This window comes from Mustelus asterias, chromosome 32 (assembly GCF_964213995.1).
Source record: "Mustelus asterias chromosome 32, sMusAst1.hap1.1, whole genome shotgun sequence".
Lineage (NCBI taxonomy): Eukaryota > Metazoa > Chordata > Chondrichthyes > Carcharhiniformes > Triakidae > Mustelus > Mustelus asterias.
In genome coordinates, this window is record NC_135832.1 from 70228 (window position 1) to 86137 (window position 15910).

The following is a 15910-nucleotide window of genomic DNA, read 5'->3' on the forward strand; positions in this document are numbered from 1 at the left end:
GGCCCTTCGACCCTCCAAGCCTGTGCCGCTCCTTGGTCCAACTAGACCAATCGTTTGTATCCCTCCATTCCCAGGCTGCTCATGTGACGATCCAGGTAAGTCTTAAACGATGTCAGCGTGCCTGCCTCCACCACCCTACTTGGCAGCGCATTCCAGGCCCCCACCACCCTCTGTGTAAAAAACGTCCCTCTGAGGTCCCTCAAACCTATGCCCTCTAGTTTTAGACTCCCCTACCTTTGGGAAAAGATATTGACTATCTAGCTGGTGTGCCCCTCATTATTTTATAAGATCTATAAGATCACCCCTCAGCCTCCTACGCTCCAGAGAGAAAAGTCCCAGTCTATCCAGCCTCTCCTTATATCTCAAACCATCACCTTGAGCCAGATTATGCAGGGCACAGCAGACCACCACTATGCGGGAGGAGGTCAGGGGGCTGTACTGGAGGGCCCCTCCGGATCGGTCCAGGCATCTTGAGGAGCCCAGTGAACCTCTCCACTATCGCGCGGGTGGCTACATGGGCCTCATGATAGCGGGTCTCCGCCTCGGTCACAGGCCCCCGCGCAGGCGTCATCAGCCACGTCCGAAACGGGTACCCCGCATCACCCAGGGGCCACCCCCCCACACCGCAGCCTGGCCTTCTCCTCAAGTGCTTGTGGGATGTCCGACCTCCTGACAATGAAGCTGCCATTCACGCTGCCCGGGTGTCTGGCGCTGACGGTGAATGATGGTCACATTGTGGGAACGCCACGATTTGTACTTCCAGGGAGTGGAATCGGCGTGGATTCTGTAGGGGGGGGGGGGGGGGCCCTGAGGGTGACGTGGGTGGATTGGCCATGCTAAGGTTGAGGGAGCTAGGGCTGTTCTCTCTGGAGCGGACGAGGCTGAGGGGAGACTTAATAGAGGTGTATAAAATGATGAAGGGGATAGATAGAGTGAACGTTCAAAGACTATTTACTCGGGTGGATGGAGCTATTACAAGGGGGCATAACTATAGGGTTCGTGGTGGGAGATACAGGAAGGATATCAGAGGTAGGTTCTTTACGCAGAGAGTGGTTGAGGTGTGGAATGGACTGCCTGCAGTGATAGTGGAGTCAGACACTTTAGGAACATTTAAGCGGTTATTGGATAGGCACATGGAGCACACCAGGATGATAGGGAGTGGGATAGCTTGATCTTGGTTTCAGATGAAGCTCGGCACAACATCGTGGGCCGAAGGGCCTGTTCTGTGCTGTACTGTTCTATGTTCTATGTTCTAAATTGTCCCTTTGTGTCGAAAGATGTGCAGGTTAGATGGATTGGCCATGCTAAATTGCCCCTTAGTGTCCAAAGATGTGTAGGTTAGGTGGATTGGCCATGCTAAATTGCCCCTTAGTGTCCAAAGATGTGTAGGTTAGGTGGATTGGCCATGCTAAACTGTCCCTTAGTGTCCAAAGATGAGCAGGTTATGATGATTGGCCATGCTAAATTGTCGCTTACTGGCCAAAGATGTGCAGGTTAGGTGGATTGGCCATGCTAAATTGCCCCTTCGTGTCCAAAGATGTGCAGGTTAGGTGGATTGGCCATGCTAAATTGCCTCTCAGTATCCAAAGATGTGCAGTTTAGGGAGATAGGCCATGCTAAATTGTCCCTTAATGTCCAAAGATGTGCAGGTTAGGTGAATTGGCCGTGCTAAATTGCCCCTTAGTGTCCAAAGAATGCAGGTTAGGTGGATTGGCCATGCTAAATTGCCTGTTAGTGTCCAAAGATGTGCGGGTTAGGTGGATTGGCCATGCTAAATTGCCCGTTAGTGTCCAAAGATGTGTGCGTTAGGTGGATTGGCCGTGCTAAATTGCCCCTTAGTGTCCAAAGATGTGCAGGTTAGGTGGATTGGCCATGCTAAATTGCCCCTCAGTGTCCGAAGAATGCAGGTTAGGTGGATTGGCCATGCTAAATTGCCTCTCAGTGTCCGAAGATGTGCAGGTTAGGTGGATTGGCCATGCTAAATTGCCTCTCAGTGTCCAAAGATGTGCAGGTTAGGTGGATTGGCCATGCTAAATTGCCTCTCAGTGTCCAAAGATGTGCAGGTTAGGTGGATTGGCCATGCTAAATTACCCCTTAGTGTCCAAAGATGTGTAGGTTAGGTGGATTGGCCGTGCTAAATTGCCCCTTAGTGTCCAAAGATGTGCGGGTTAGGTGGATTGGCCATGCTAAATTGCCCGTTAGTGTCCAAAGATGTGTGCGTTAGGTGGATTGGCCGTGCTAAATTGCCCCTTCGTGTCCAAAGATGTGCAGGTTAGGTGGATTGGCCATGCTAAATTGCCTCTCAGTATCCAAAGATGTGCAGTTTAGGGAGATAGGCCATGCTACATTGTCCCTTAATGTCCAAAGATGTGCAGGTTAGGTGAATTGGCCGTGCTAAATTGCCCCTTAGTGTCCAAAGAATGCAGGTTAGGTGGATTGGCCATGCTAAATTGCCCGTTAGTGTCCAAAGATGTGTGCGTTAGGTGGATTGGCCGTGCTAAATTGCCCCTTAGTGTCCAAAGATGTGCAGGTTAGGTGGATTGGCCGTGCTAAATTGCCCCTTAGTGTCCAAAGATGTGTAGGTTAGGTGGATTGGCCATGCTAAATTGTCCCTTTGTGTCCAAAGATGTGCAGGTTAGGTGGATTGGCCATGCTAAATTGCCCCTTAGTGTCCAAAGATGTGTAGGTTAGGTGGATTGGCCATGCTAAATTGCCTCTCAGTGTCCGAAGATGTGCAGGTTAGGTGGATTGGCCATGCTAAATTGCCTCTCAGTGTCCAAAGATGTGCAGGTTAGGTGGATTGGCCATGCTAAATTGCCTCTCAGTGTCCAAAGATGTGCAGGTTAGGTGGATTGGCCATGCTAAATTACCCCTTAGTGTCCAAAGATGTGTAGGTTAGGTGGATTGGCCGTGCTAAATTGCCCCTTAGTGTCCAAAGATGTGCAGGTTAGGTGGATTGGCCATGCTAAATTGCCCCTCAGTGTCCAAAGATGTGTGCGTTAGGTGGATTGGCCGTGCTAAATTGCCCCTTAGTGTCCAAAGATGTGCGGGTTAGGTGGATTGGCCGTGCTAAATTGCCCCTCAGTGTCCGAAGAATGCAGGTTAGGTGGATTGGCCATGCTAAATTGCCTCTCAGTGTCCAAAGATGTGCAGGTTAGGTGGATTGGCCATGCTAAATTACCCCTTAGTGTCCAAAGATGTGTAGGTTAGGTGGATTGGCCGTGCTAAATTGCCCCTCAGTGTCCAAAGATTTGCAGGGGAGGTGGATTGGCCATGCTAAATTGCCCCTTAGTGTCCAAAGATGTGCAGGTTAGGTGGTTTGGCCATGTTAAATTGCCCCTTAGTGTCCAAAGATGTGCAGGTTGGATGGATTGGCCATGCTAAATGCCCCTTCGTGTCCAAAGATGTGCTGGTTAGGTGGATTGGCCGTGCTAAATTGTTCCTTAGAGTCCAAAGATGTGCAAGTTAGGATGATTGGCCATGCTAAATTGTCCCTTAGTGTCCAAAGATGTGCAGGTTGGGTGGATTGGCCATGCTAAATTGTCTCTTAGTGTCCAAAGATGTGCAGGTTAGGTGGATTGGCCGTGCTAAATTGTCCCTTAGTGTCCAAAGATGTGCATGTCAGGTGGATTGGCCATGCTAAATTGTCCCTTAGTGTCCAAAGATGTGCTGGTTAGGTGGATTGGCCATGCTAATTTGTCCCTCATTGTCCAAAGATGTGCAGGTCAGGTGGATTGGCCATGCTAACTTTCCTCCTAGTGTCCTACGATGTGGAGGTTCGGTGGATTGGCCATGCTAAATTGTCCCTTATTGTCCAAAGATGTGAAGGTGAGGTGGATTGGCCATGCTAAATTGTCCCTTATTGTCCAAAGATGTGCCAGTTAGGTGTATTGGCCATGCTAAATTGTCCCTTAGTGTCCAAAGATGTGCAGGTTAGTTGGATTGGCCATGCTAAATTGCCCCTTAGCGTCCAAAGCTGTGCCGGTTGGGTGGATTGGCCCTGCTAAGGTTGAGGGAGCTTGGCCTGTTCTCTCTGGAGCGGAGGAGGCTGAGGGGAGACTTAATCGAGGTTTATAAAATGATGAAGGGGATAGATAGAGTGAATGTTCAAAGACTATTTCCTGGGGTGGATGGAGCTATTACAAGGGGGCATAACTATAGGGTTCATGGTGTGAGATACAGGAAGTATATCAGAGGTAGGTTCTTTACGCAGAGAGTGGTTGGGGTGTGGAATGGACTGCCTGCAGTGATAGTGGAGTCAGACACTTCAGGAACATTTAAGCGGTTACTGGATAGGTACATGGAGCACACCAGGATGATAGGGAGTGGGATAGCTTGATCTTGGCTTCAGATAAAGCTCGGCACAACATCGTGGGCCGAAGGGCCTGTTCTGTGCTGTACTGTTCTATGTTCGAAATTGTCCCTTTGTGTCCAAAGATCTGCAGGTTAGGTGGATTGGCCATGCTACATTGCCCCCTAGTGTCCAAAGAGCTGCTGGTAAGATGGATTGGTCATGCTAAATTGCCCCTTAGTGTTCAAAGATGTGCAGGTTCGGTGGATTGGCCATGCTAAATTGCTCCTTAGTGTCCAAAGATGTGTAGGTTAGGGGGATTGGCCATGCTAAATTGCCCCTTAGTGCACAAAGGTGTGCAGGTTAGGTGGATTGGCCATGCTAAATTGTCCCTTAGTGTCCAAAGATGTGCAGGTTCGGTGGATTGGCCATGCTAAATTGCTCCTTAGTGTCCAAAGATGTGTAGGTTAGGGGGATTGGCCATGCTAAATTGCCCCTTAGTGTCCAAAGATGTGCAGGTTGGATGGATTGGCCCTGCTAAATTGCCCCTTAGCGTCCAAAGATGTGCAGGTTGGATGGACTGGCCATGCTAAATTGCCCCTTGGTGTCCAAAGAATGCAGGTTAGGTGGATTGGTTTTGCTAAATTGCTCCTTAGTGTCCAAAGATTTGCAGGGTTGGTGGATTGGCCATACTACATTGTTCCTTAGTGTCCAAAGGTGTGCAGGTTCGGTGGATTGGCCATGCTAAATTGCCCCTTAGTGTCCAAAGATGTGCAGGTTAGGTGGATTGGCCATGCTAAATTGCCCCTTAGTGTCCAAAGATGTGCTGGTCAGGTGAATTGGCCATGCTAAATTGCCCCTTCGTGTCCAAAGGTGTGCACAGTAGGTGGATGGGACATCCTAAATTGCCCCTCAGTGTCCAAAGATGTGCAGTTTAGGTGGATTGGCCATGCTAAATTGTCCCTCTGTGTCCAAAGATGTGCAGGTTAGGTGAATTGGCCGTGCTAAATTGTCCCTTAGTGTTAAAAGATGTGAAGGTTAGGTGGATTGGCCATGCTAAATTGCCCCTTAGTGTCCAAAGGTGTGTAGGTTAGGTGGATTGGCCATGCTAAATTGCCCCTTAGTGTCCAAAGATGTGCAGGTTGGATGGATTGGCCATGCTAAATTGCCCCTCAGTGTCCAAAGATGTGCAGGTTCGGTGGATTGGCCGTGCTAAATTGCCCCTTAGTGTCCAAAGATGTGCAGGTTCGGTGGATTGGCCAGGCTAAATTGCCCCTGAGTGTCCAAAGATGTGCAGGTTGGGTGGATTGGCCATGCTAAATTGCCCCTTAGTGTCCAAAGATGTGCAGGTTGGATGGATTGGCCATGCTAAATTGCCCCTTAGTGTCCAAATATGTTCAGGTTAGGTGGATTGGCCATGCTAAATTGCCCCTTAGTGTCCAAAGATGAGCAGCTTGGATGGATTGGCTCTGCGAAATTGCCCCTTAGTGTCCAAAGATGTGTAGGTTAGGTGGATTGGCCATGCTAAATTGTCCCTTAGTGTCCAAAGATGAGTAGGTTAGGGGGATTGGCCATGCTAAATTGCCCCTTAGTGTCCAAAGATGTGTAGGTTAGGTGGATTGGCCATGCTAAATTGCCCCTTAGTGTACAAAGATGTGCAGGTTAGGTGGAGTGGCCATGCTAAATTGTCCTTTAGTGTCCAAAGATGTCCAGGTTAGTTGGATTGGCCATGCTAAATTGCCCCTTAGTGTCCAAAGATGTGCAGGTTAGGGGGATTGGCCATGCTAAATTGCCCCTTAGTGTCCAAAGATGTGCAGGTTTGGTGGATTGGCCATGCTAAATTGCCCCTTAGTGTCCAAAGATGTGCAGGTTGGATGGATTGGCCATGCTAAATTGCCCCTTAGTGTCCAAATATGTTCAGGTTCGGTGGGTGGCCATGGTAAATTGCCCCTTAGTGTCCAAAGTTGAGCAGCTTGGATGGATTGGCTCTGCTAAATTGCCCCTTAGTGTCCAAAGATGTACAGGTTAGGTGGATTGGCCATGCTAAATTGTCCCTTAGTGTCCAAAGATCTGTAGGTTAGGTGGATTGGCCATGCTAAATTGTCCCTTAGTGTCCAAAGATGAGCAGGTTAGGTGGATTGGCCATGCTATATTGCCGCTTAGTGTATAAAGTTGTGGTGGTCACGTGGATTGGCCATGCTAACTTGCCCCTTAGTGTCGGAAGATGTGCAGTTTTGGTGGATTGGCCATGCTAAATTGTCCCTTAGTGTCCAAAGATGTGCAGGTTGGTTGGATTGGCCGTGCTAAATTGTCCCTTTGTGTCCAAAGATGTGCAGGTTGGGTGGATTGGCCATGCTAGATTGTCCCTTAGTGTCCCAAGATGTGTAGGTTAGGTGGATTGGCCATGCTAAATTGTCCCTTAGTGTCCAAAGATGTGCAGGTTAGGTGGATTGGCCATGCGAAATTGTCCCTTAGTGTCCAAAGATGTGCAGGTTGGGTGGATTGGCCGTGCTAAATTGTCCCTTAGTGTCCAAAGATGTGCAGTTTAGGTGGATTGGCCATGCTAAATTTTCCCTTAGTGTCCAAATATGTGCAGGTTAGGTGGATTGGCCGTGCTAAATTGCCCCTTCGTGTCCAAAGATGTGCAGGTTAGGTGGATTGGCCGTGCTAAATTGCCCCTTAGTGTCCAAAGATGTGCAGGTTAGGTGGATTGGCCGTGCTAAATTGCCTCTTAGTGTCCTAAGATGTGCAGGTTAGGTGGATTGGCCATGCTAAATTGCCCCTTAGTGTCCAAAGATGTGCAGGTTCGGTGGATTGGCCATGCTAAATTGCCCCTTAGTGTCCAAAGATGTGCAGTTTAGGTGGATTGGCCATGCTAAATTGCCCCTTAGTGTCCAAAGATGTGCAGGTTAGGTGAATTGGCCATGCTAAATTGCCCCTTAGTGTCCAAAGATGTGCAGGTTAGGTGGATTGGCCATGCTAAATTGTCCCTTCGTGTCCAAAGATGTGTAGGTTAGGTGGATTGGCCATGCTAAATTGCCCCTTAGTGTCCAAAGATGTGCAGGTTAGGTGGATTGGCCATGCTAAATTGTCCCTTAGTGTCCAAAGATGTGCAGGTTAGGTGGATTGGCCATGCTAAATTGTCCCTTAGTGTCCAAAGATGTGCAGGTTAGGTGGATTGGCCGTGCTAAATTGTCCCTTAGTGTCCAAAGATGTGCAGTTTAGGTGGATTGGCCATGCTAAATTGCCCCTTAGTGTCAGGGAGACTAGCCAGGTTAAATGCATGGGGCTACGGGGATAGGGCCTGGGTGGGATTGTGGTCGGTGCAGACTCGATAGGTCGAATAGCCTCCTTCTGAACTGTCAGGATTCTATGATTCCATCCGGACAATGTCACTGTCACTGAGGCTGACTGACTATTTGTGGGGATTGGTGAGGGGAGGTGGGGAGAGATTGGATTTGGGGAGGTCACATGATGAGGGCAGGGGTCAAAGGTGAAGACGGCCCCACGTCGCGATAAGGCGGCGGGGCGTCGATAAGCAGTGACGGGACGCACCGTGACTGCGTGTGCAGCGGGAGACCAGGCCTGAGTTTGCGAAATTGATACAAGACCAAACGGGGACAAAACTAAAAGCTCCGTATCTGATCGAGAACCAGCGGTGGCAACCACGCAGCAGACCAGTTGACCACACAAACAGAAATAGCTCTGGACCTCTCGATAGCCATCGCAGAGAGGTGTCTGTCAGTTCAGCTCAGGGCCTGAACGCTTTGGAAGCGATTGGAAACCAGGAACAGGTATTGGGGCAGCTCAGTTCATTCAGAACGACATTACGACAAGAGCGAGCTGTGGTCTCCAGTCAGGAAGTCAAGAGGTACAATTCGTTTTAGTCGAGGTAAGAAAACCCTCGTGGGATTGGTGTCCAGGCCTCTTCACGGTAGGCCAACTCAGAGCACAAATGGAGCCTTGCGAGAAAGATATGGTGACTATTCTTTTCTTCATTTGCTCAAGGGATGTGGGGGTCGCTGGCTAAACCCAGCATGTTTCTCCATCTCTAATTGCCCACTCGAGAAGGGGGTGCGTGAGCCGCCATCTTGAATCGGCTCCAGTCCCCCATGTGTGGTGTAGGTACACCCACGGCGCTGTTAGGGAGGGAGATCCAGGATTTGTACCCCGGCCACAGTGAAGGAACAGCCGATATATTCCCAATTCGGGATGGTGTGTAGGGGGGGCTCGGAGGGGGGAACTTGCAGGCGGTGGGTGTTCCCCATGCGTCTGCTGCTCCCTCCCATGTCCTTGTAGGTGGGTGGAGGTGGTGGGTTTGGCAGGTGCTGTGGAAGGAGCCTTGGCGAGTCGCTGCGGGGCATCTTGTAGACGGTTCACACGGCTGCCGCTGTGCGTGGGTGGTGGAGGGAGTGAGTGTTTGTGGTTAGCGTGTCGATCGAGCGGGGGGAGGAGGGGGGGCTGCTTTGTCCTGGATGGTGTGGAGCTTCTCCAGTGTTGTCGGGAGCCGCACCCATCCAGGCGAGTGGAGAGTGTCCCATCACACTCCTGACTTGTGTCCTTGTGGATGGTGGGACAGGCTTTGGGAAGGGGGGGAGTCAGGAGGTGAGTTACTCTCCGCAGGATTCCCAGCCTCTGACCTGCTCTGGGAGCCACAGGATTGATACGGCTGGGGTCCCCGTTCAGTTTCTGCTCACTGGTCACCCCCAGGATGTTGATAGTTGGGGAGGGGGATTTGGTGATGGAATGGAACGTGGGGGAGATGGTTCGATTCCCTCTCGTTGGAGACGGGCATCGCCTGGGACTTTTGTGTGTGGGGTCAATGTTACTCACCCTTTGTCTATCCGAGTTTGGATATTCTCCAGGTCTTGCTGTGTTTGGACACGGGGCCGCTTCAGTATCTGAGGAGTCGCGAATACTGATTTTACTCTTCAATCAGTGCAGTCCCGTGTGGCGTAGGCACACCCACAGTGCTGTTAGGGAGGGAGTTGCAATGTTTGTACTCAGCGACAGTGAAGGAACGGTGAAGATAGCCTCAAGAATGGAATTCATGGAATGTTGTTCCGGACAAGATCTTGGAGCAGAATGTTCTAGAGCCAACGAGAGAGAGAGCAGGCCACTCTCGATCTGGTAACGGGACAGGAATAACTAATACCATCATTGTCAAGCAGTCACCAGGGCAACAGTGATCATAACATGGTAGAATTTTGCATGCAGATGGAAGGTGAGAGGTTTGGGTCTAAGACAAGTGTCTTAAACTGAAATACAGGCAGAAGGAATTGGTGAAAGTGAACTGGGGAAAGAGGTCACGGGGAAGGACATTAAGATAACCATGAAAGCCATTGTCAGCCGGGGAGGGAGAACACAGCAGTCGCCATCAAGGAGATATTCCAAATTTCCACAAAGATGTCTTCCATTCTGGAAAGAAGGCTTCATGGGGACAATGTACCTGCCGTGACTTTGGAAGCAAGGGTGATCAGAAAGGTAACCTTCCAAACCCCAGCAAGAAACGAGAAGACAAAAACGTGGGCGAGATTAGAGTATGAGGGGAATCGAGATAAAAATATCCGGACAGAAAGGAAGAGTTTCTCCCAGATTTGAAAAAAGGAAGGAAGTAGCTAAAGTGAGCAATTGAGTCCAATTATTTCATTGGGGGAGAGTTCAGAGAAGGTTCACTGGCCCGACCCCCGGGATGGAGGGATTGTCTTGTGAAGCAAACAGTGAACATGCTGTGACTCAACTCGTTGGGATTTGGAAGAATGAGAGGTGATCTCAGTGAAACATGTTGATTCTGGAGGGGCCTGAGGGGGTGAATGCTGAGAGGATGCTTCCCCCTCATGGGAGAGTGTGGGACGAGTCAGGAGAGTCTCAGAATGAAGGGGCGGACATTTAACACCCTCCCACAGTGCGGCGCTCCCTCAGCACTGACCCTCCCACAGTGCGGCGCTCCCTCAGCACTGACCCTCCCACAGTGCGGTGCTCCCTCAGCACCGACCCTCCCACAGTGCGGCGCTCCCTCAGCACTGACCCTCCCACAGTGCGGCGCTCCCTCAGCACTGACCCTCCCACAGTGCGGCGCTCCCTCAGCACTGACCCTCCCACAGTGCGGCGCTCCCTCAGCAACGACCCTCCCTCAGTGCGGCGCTCCCTCAGCACTGACCCTCCCACAGTGCGGCGCTCCCTCAGCACTGATTCTCCCACAGTGCGGCGCTCCCTCAGCACTGACCCTCCCACAGTGCGGCGCTCCCTCAGCAACGACCCTCCCACAGTGCGGCGCTCCCTCAGCACTGACCCTCCCACAGTGCGGCGCTCCCTCAGCACTGATTCTCCCACAGTGCGGCGCTCCCTCAGCACTGACCCTCCCAAAATGCGGCGCTCCCACAGCACCGACCCTACCACAGTGCAGGGCTCCCACAGCACTGACCCTCCCACAGTGCGGCGCTCCCTCAGCACCGACCCTCCCACAGTGCGGTGCTCCCTCAGCACCGACCCTCCCACAGTGCGGCACTCCCTCAGCACCGACCCTCCCACAGTGCGGCGCTCCCTCAGCACTGACCCTCCCACAGTGCGGTGCTCCCTCAGCACTGACCCTCCCACAATGCTGCGCTCCCTCAGCACTGACCCTCCCACAGTGCGGCGCTCCCTCAGCACTGACCCTCCCACAGTGCGGCACTCCCTCAGCACTGACCGTCCCACAGTGCGGCGCTCCCTCAGCACCGACCGTCCCACAGTGCGGCGCTCACTCAGCACTGACCCTCCCACAGTGCGGCACTCACTCAGCACTGACCCTCCCACAGTGCGGCGCTCCCTCAGCACTGACCCTCCCACAGTGCGGCGCTCCCTCAGCACTGACCCTCCCACAGTGCGGCGCTCCCTCAGCACTGACCCTCCCACAGTGCGGCGCTCCCTCAGCACTGACCCTCCCACAGTGCGGCGCTCCCTCAGCATCAACCCTCCCACAGTGCGGCGCTCACTCAGCACTGACCCTCCCACAGTGCGGCGCTCCCTCAGCACCCACCCTCCCACAGTGCGGCGCTCACTCAGCACTGACCCTCCCACAGTGCGGCGCTCCCTTAGCACGGACCCTCCCACAGTGCGGCGCTCCCTCAGCACCGACCCTCCCACAGTGCGGCGCTCCCTCAGCACCGACCCTCCCACAGTGCGGCGCTCCCTCAGCACCGACCCTCCCACAGTGCGGCGCCCTCTCAGCACCGTCCCTCCCACAGTGCGGCGCTTCCTCAGCACTGACCCTCCCACAGTGCGGTGCTCCCTCAGCACTGACCCTCCCACAGTGCGGCGCTCCCTCAGCACTGACCCTCCCACAGTGCGGCGCTCCCTCAGCACTGACCCTCCCACAGTGCGGCAATCCCTCAGCACTGACCCTCCCACAGTGCGGCGCTCCCTCAGCACTGACCCTCCCTCAGTGCGGCGCTCCCTCAGCACTGTCCCTCCCACAGTGCGGCGCTGCCTCAGCACTGACCCTCCCACAGTGCGGCCCTCCCTCAGCACTGACCCTCCCACAGTGTGGCGCTCCCTCAGCACTGAGCCTCCCACAGTGTGGCGCTCCCTCAGCACTGACCCCCCCACAGTGCGGCGCTCCCTCAGCACCGACCGTCCCACAGTGCGGCGCTCACTCAGCACTGACCCTCCCACAGTGCGGCACTCACTCAGCACTGACCCTCCCACAGTGCGGCACTCCCTCAGCACTGACCCTCCCACAGTGCGGCGCTCCCTCAGCACTGACCCTCCCACAGTGCGGCGCTCCCTCAGCACTGACCCTCCCACAGTGCGGCGCTCCCTCAGTACTGACCCTCCCACAGTGCAGCGCTCCCTCAGCACTGACCCTCCCACAGTGCGGCGCTCCCTCAGCACTGACCCTCCCACAGTGCGGCGCTCCCCCAGCACTGACCCTCCCACAGTGCGGCGCTCCCTCAGCACTGACTCTCCCACAGTGCGGCGCTCCCTCAGCAACGACCCTCCCACAGTGCGGCACTCCCTCAGCACTGACCCTCCCACAGTGCGGCACTCCCTCAGCACTGACCCTCCCACAGTGCGGCGCGCCCTCAGCTCTGACCCTCCCACAGTGCCGCACTCCCTCAGCACTGACCCTCCCACAGTGCGGCGCTCCCTCAGCACTGACCCTCCCACAGTGCGGCGCTCCCTCAGCACCGACCCTCCCACAGTGCGGCACTCCCTCAGCAACGACCCTCCCACAGTGCGGCACTCCCTCAGCACTGACCCTCCCACAGTGCGGCACTCCCTCAGCACTGACCCTCCCACAGTGCGGCGCTCCCTCAGCACTGACCCTCCCACAGTGCGGCGCTCCCTCAGCACTGACCCTCCCGCAGTGCGGCGCTCCCTCAGCACCGACCCTCCCGCAGTGCGGCGCTCCCTCAGCACTGACCCTCCCACAGTGCGGCGCTCCCTCAGCACTGACCCTCCCACAGTGCAGCGCTCCCTCAGCACTGACCCTCACACAGTGCGGCTATCCCTTAGCACTGACCCTACCACAGTGCGCGCTCCCTCAGCACTGACCCTCCCACAGTGCGGCACTCACTCAGCACTGACCCTCCCAAAGTGCGGCTATCCCTTAGCACGGACCCTCCCACAGTGCGCGCTCCCTCAGCACTGACCCTCCCACAGTGCGGCACTCACTCAGCACTGACCCTCCCAAAGTGCGGCTATCCCTTAGCACGGACCCTCCCACAGTGCGGCGCTCCCTCAGCACCGACCCTCCCACAGTGCGGCGCTCCCTCAGCACAGACCCTCCCACAGTGCGGCGCTCCCTCAGCACTGACCCTCCCACAGTGCGGCGCTCCCTCAGCACAGACCCTCCCACAGTGCGGCGCTCCCTCAGCACTGACCCTCCCACAGTGCGGCGCTCCCTCAGCACTGACCCTCCCACAGTGCGGCGCTCCCTCAGCACTGACCCTCCCACAGTGCGGCGCTCCCTCAGCACAGACCCTCCCACAGTGCGGCGCTCCCTCAGCACTGACCCTCCCACAGTGCGGCGCTCCCTCAGCACTGACCCTCCCGCAGTGCGGCGCTCCCTCAGCACTGACCCTCCCACAGTGCCGCACTCCCTCAGCACCGACCCTCCCACAGTGCGGCGCTCCCTCAGCACTGACCCTCCCACAGTGCGGCGCTCCCTCAGCACCGGCCCTCCCACAGTGCGGCGCTCCCTCAGCACCGACCCTCCCACAGTGCGGCACTCCCTCAGCACCGACCCTCCCACAGTGCGGCACTCCCTCAGCACTGACCCACTCCATCCCAGGCCCTCGAGTAACCCTCTCTGTTCCAGGCCCCCATTAACCCTCTCTGTTCCAGGCCCCCATTAACCCTCTCCGTCCCATTCCTCGAAGAGCCCTCAGCAGCACAGTTCCAGGACGCAGGGTAATCAGCCTTTTGCCCCGAGCTCTCTGACACATCGCTCCACACTGCTGCCTGCTAACCAAGGCCCCGCGAACCACAAACAGGAAGACAGCAACAGAAGCAGTGGCCGGGGCGTCACGAAAAGCAGGCAGCTGGAGCAGCGAGGTGCGACGGTCGGTGGACAGCGGGTCACACCTCGGACAAGGAAGACAAGGCAGGAGCTCAGAGGCCAAGCTCCCACATCTATTCTGGGAGTATCTGTGAAAACACAAGGCAGCTTTGCAGCTTGGAGCAGGAAGGAAGTCTCCAGTTCCAGGGCTACGAAGCTTCGGTTTGAGACACACACATGACAGGGCCCAGGCTATGCAGCAGATCACTCACAACAACCACTTTACTGCAGGGCCCACACAACGGTGGAGCCAACACTACCAGGCTAAAGGCCCACTCACCTTCCCAGGAAGGATACCAGCGTTCGGGGAGAAAGGGCTGTGTATCTGTACACAGGTTCTGTCTCCCTGAGAGAGAGAGAGAGGAATGAAAAACACCAGTCAGTGTACTGATATCTCCCTGAGAGAGAGAGAGGGGACTGAGAGACACCAGTCAGTGTACAGATATCTCCCTGAGAGAGAGAGAGGGGACTGAGAGACACCAGTCTGTGTACAGATATCTCCCTGAGAGAGAGAGAGAGAGAGGGGACTGAGAGACACCAGTCAGTGTACAGATATCTCCCTGAGAGAGAGAGAGGGGACTGAGAGACACCAGTCAGTGTACAGATATCTCCCTGAGAGAGAGAGAGAGAGGGGACTGAGAGACACCAGTCAGTGTACAGATATCTCCCTGAGAGAGAGAGGACTGAGAGACACCAGTCAGTGTACAGATATCTCCCTGAGAGAGAGAGAGGGGGACTGAGAGACACCAGTCAGTGTACAGATATCTCCCTGAGGGAGAGAGAGAGGACTGAGAGACACCAGTCAGTGTACAGATATCTCCCTGAGAGAGAGAGAGAGAGGACTGAGAGACACCAGTCAGTGCACAGATATCTCCCTGAGAGAGAGAGAGAGGACTGAGAGACACCAGTCAGTGTACAGATATCTCCCTGAGAGAGAGAGAGAGGACTGAGAGACACCAGTCAGTGTACAGATATCTCCCTGAGAGAGAGAGAGGGGACTGAGAGACACCAGTCAGTGTACAGATATTTCCCTGAGAGAGAGAGAGGGGACTGAGAGACACCAGTCAGTGTACAGATATCTCCCTGAGATAGAGAGAGGGGACTGAGAGACACCAGTCAGTGTACAGATATCTCCCTGAGAGAGAGAGAGAGGACTGAGAGACACCAGTCAGTGTACAGATATCCCCCTGAGAGAGAGAGGGGACTGAGAGACACCAGTCAGTGCACAGATATCTCCCTGAGAGAGAGAGAGGGGACTGAGAGACACCAGTCAGTGTACAGATATCTCCCTGAGAGAGAGAGAGAGGGGACTGAGAGACACCAGTCAGTGTACAGATATCTCCCTGAGAGAGAGAGAGAGGGGACTGAGAGACACCAGTCAGTGTACAGATATCTCCCTGAGAGAGAGAGAGGACTGAGAGACACCAGTCAGTGTACAGATATCTCCCTGAGAGAGAGAGAGAGGACTGAGAGACACCAGTCAGTGTCCAGATATCTCCCTGCGAGAGAGAGAGGACTGAGAGACACCAGTCAGTGTACAGATATCTCCCTGAGAGAGAGAGAGGGGGAACTGAGAGACACCAGTCAGTGTACAGATATCTCCCTGAGAGAGAGAGGGGACTGAGAGACACCAGTCAGTGTACAGATATCTCCCTGAGAGAGAGAGAGGGGTCTGAGAGACACCAGTCAGTGTACAGATATCTCCCTGAGTTTGAGAGGGGTCTGAGAGACACCAGTCAGTGTACAGATATCTCCCTGAGAGAGAGAGGGGTCTGAGAGACACCAGTCAGTGTACAGATATCTCCCTGAGAGAGGGGACTGAGAGACACTAGTCAGTGTACAGATATCTCCCTGAGAGAGAGAGAGAGAGGACTGAGAGACACCAGTCAGTGTACAGATATCTCCCTGAGAGACACTAGTCAGTGTACAGATATCTCCCTGAGAGAGAGAGAGAGAGAGAGAGAGGACTGAGAGACAGCATTCAGTGTACAGATATCTCCCTGAGACAGAGAGGGGACTGAGAGACACCAGTCAGTGTACAGATATCTCCCTGAGAGAGAGAGGGGACTGAGAGACAC

At 54.4% G+C, this 15910-nt stretch overlaps 1 pseudogene across 1 annotated transcript in view; it reads right to left on the reverse strand.

The window, feature by feature from the left end:
• LOC144481787 (perforin-1 pseudogene) overlaps positions 1 to 14227 on the reverse strand; it is a 47253-nt pseudogene extending 33026 nt beyond the window's left edge. The window contains exon 1 of the transcript XR_013495777.1: positions 14113 to 14227. The product of XR_013495777.1 is annotated as a perforin-1 pseudogene, transcript variant X2 (transcript). The remainder of the gene's footprint in view (positions 1 to 14112) is intronic.
• Between the last annotated feature and the right edge of the window lie 1683 nt (positions 14228 to 15910).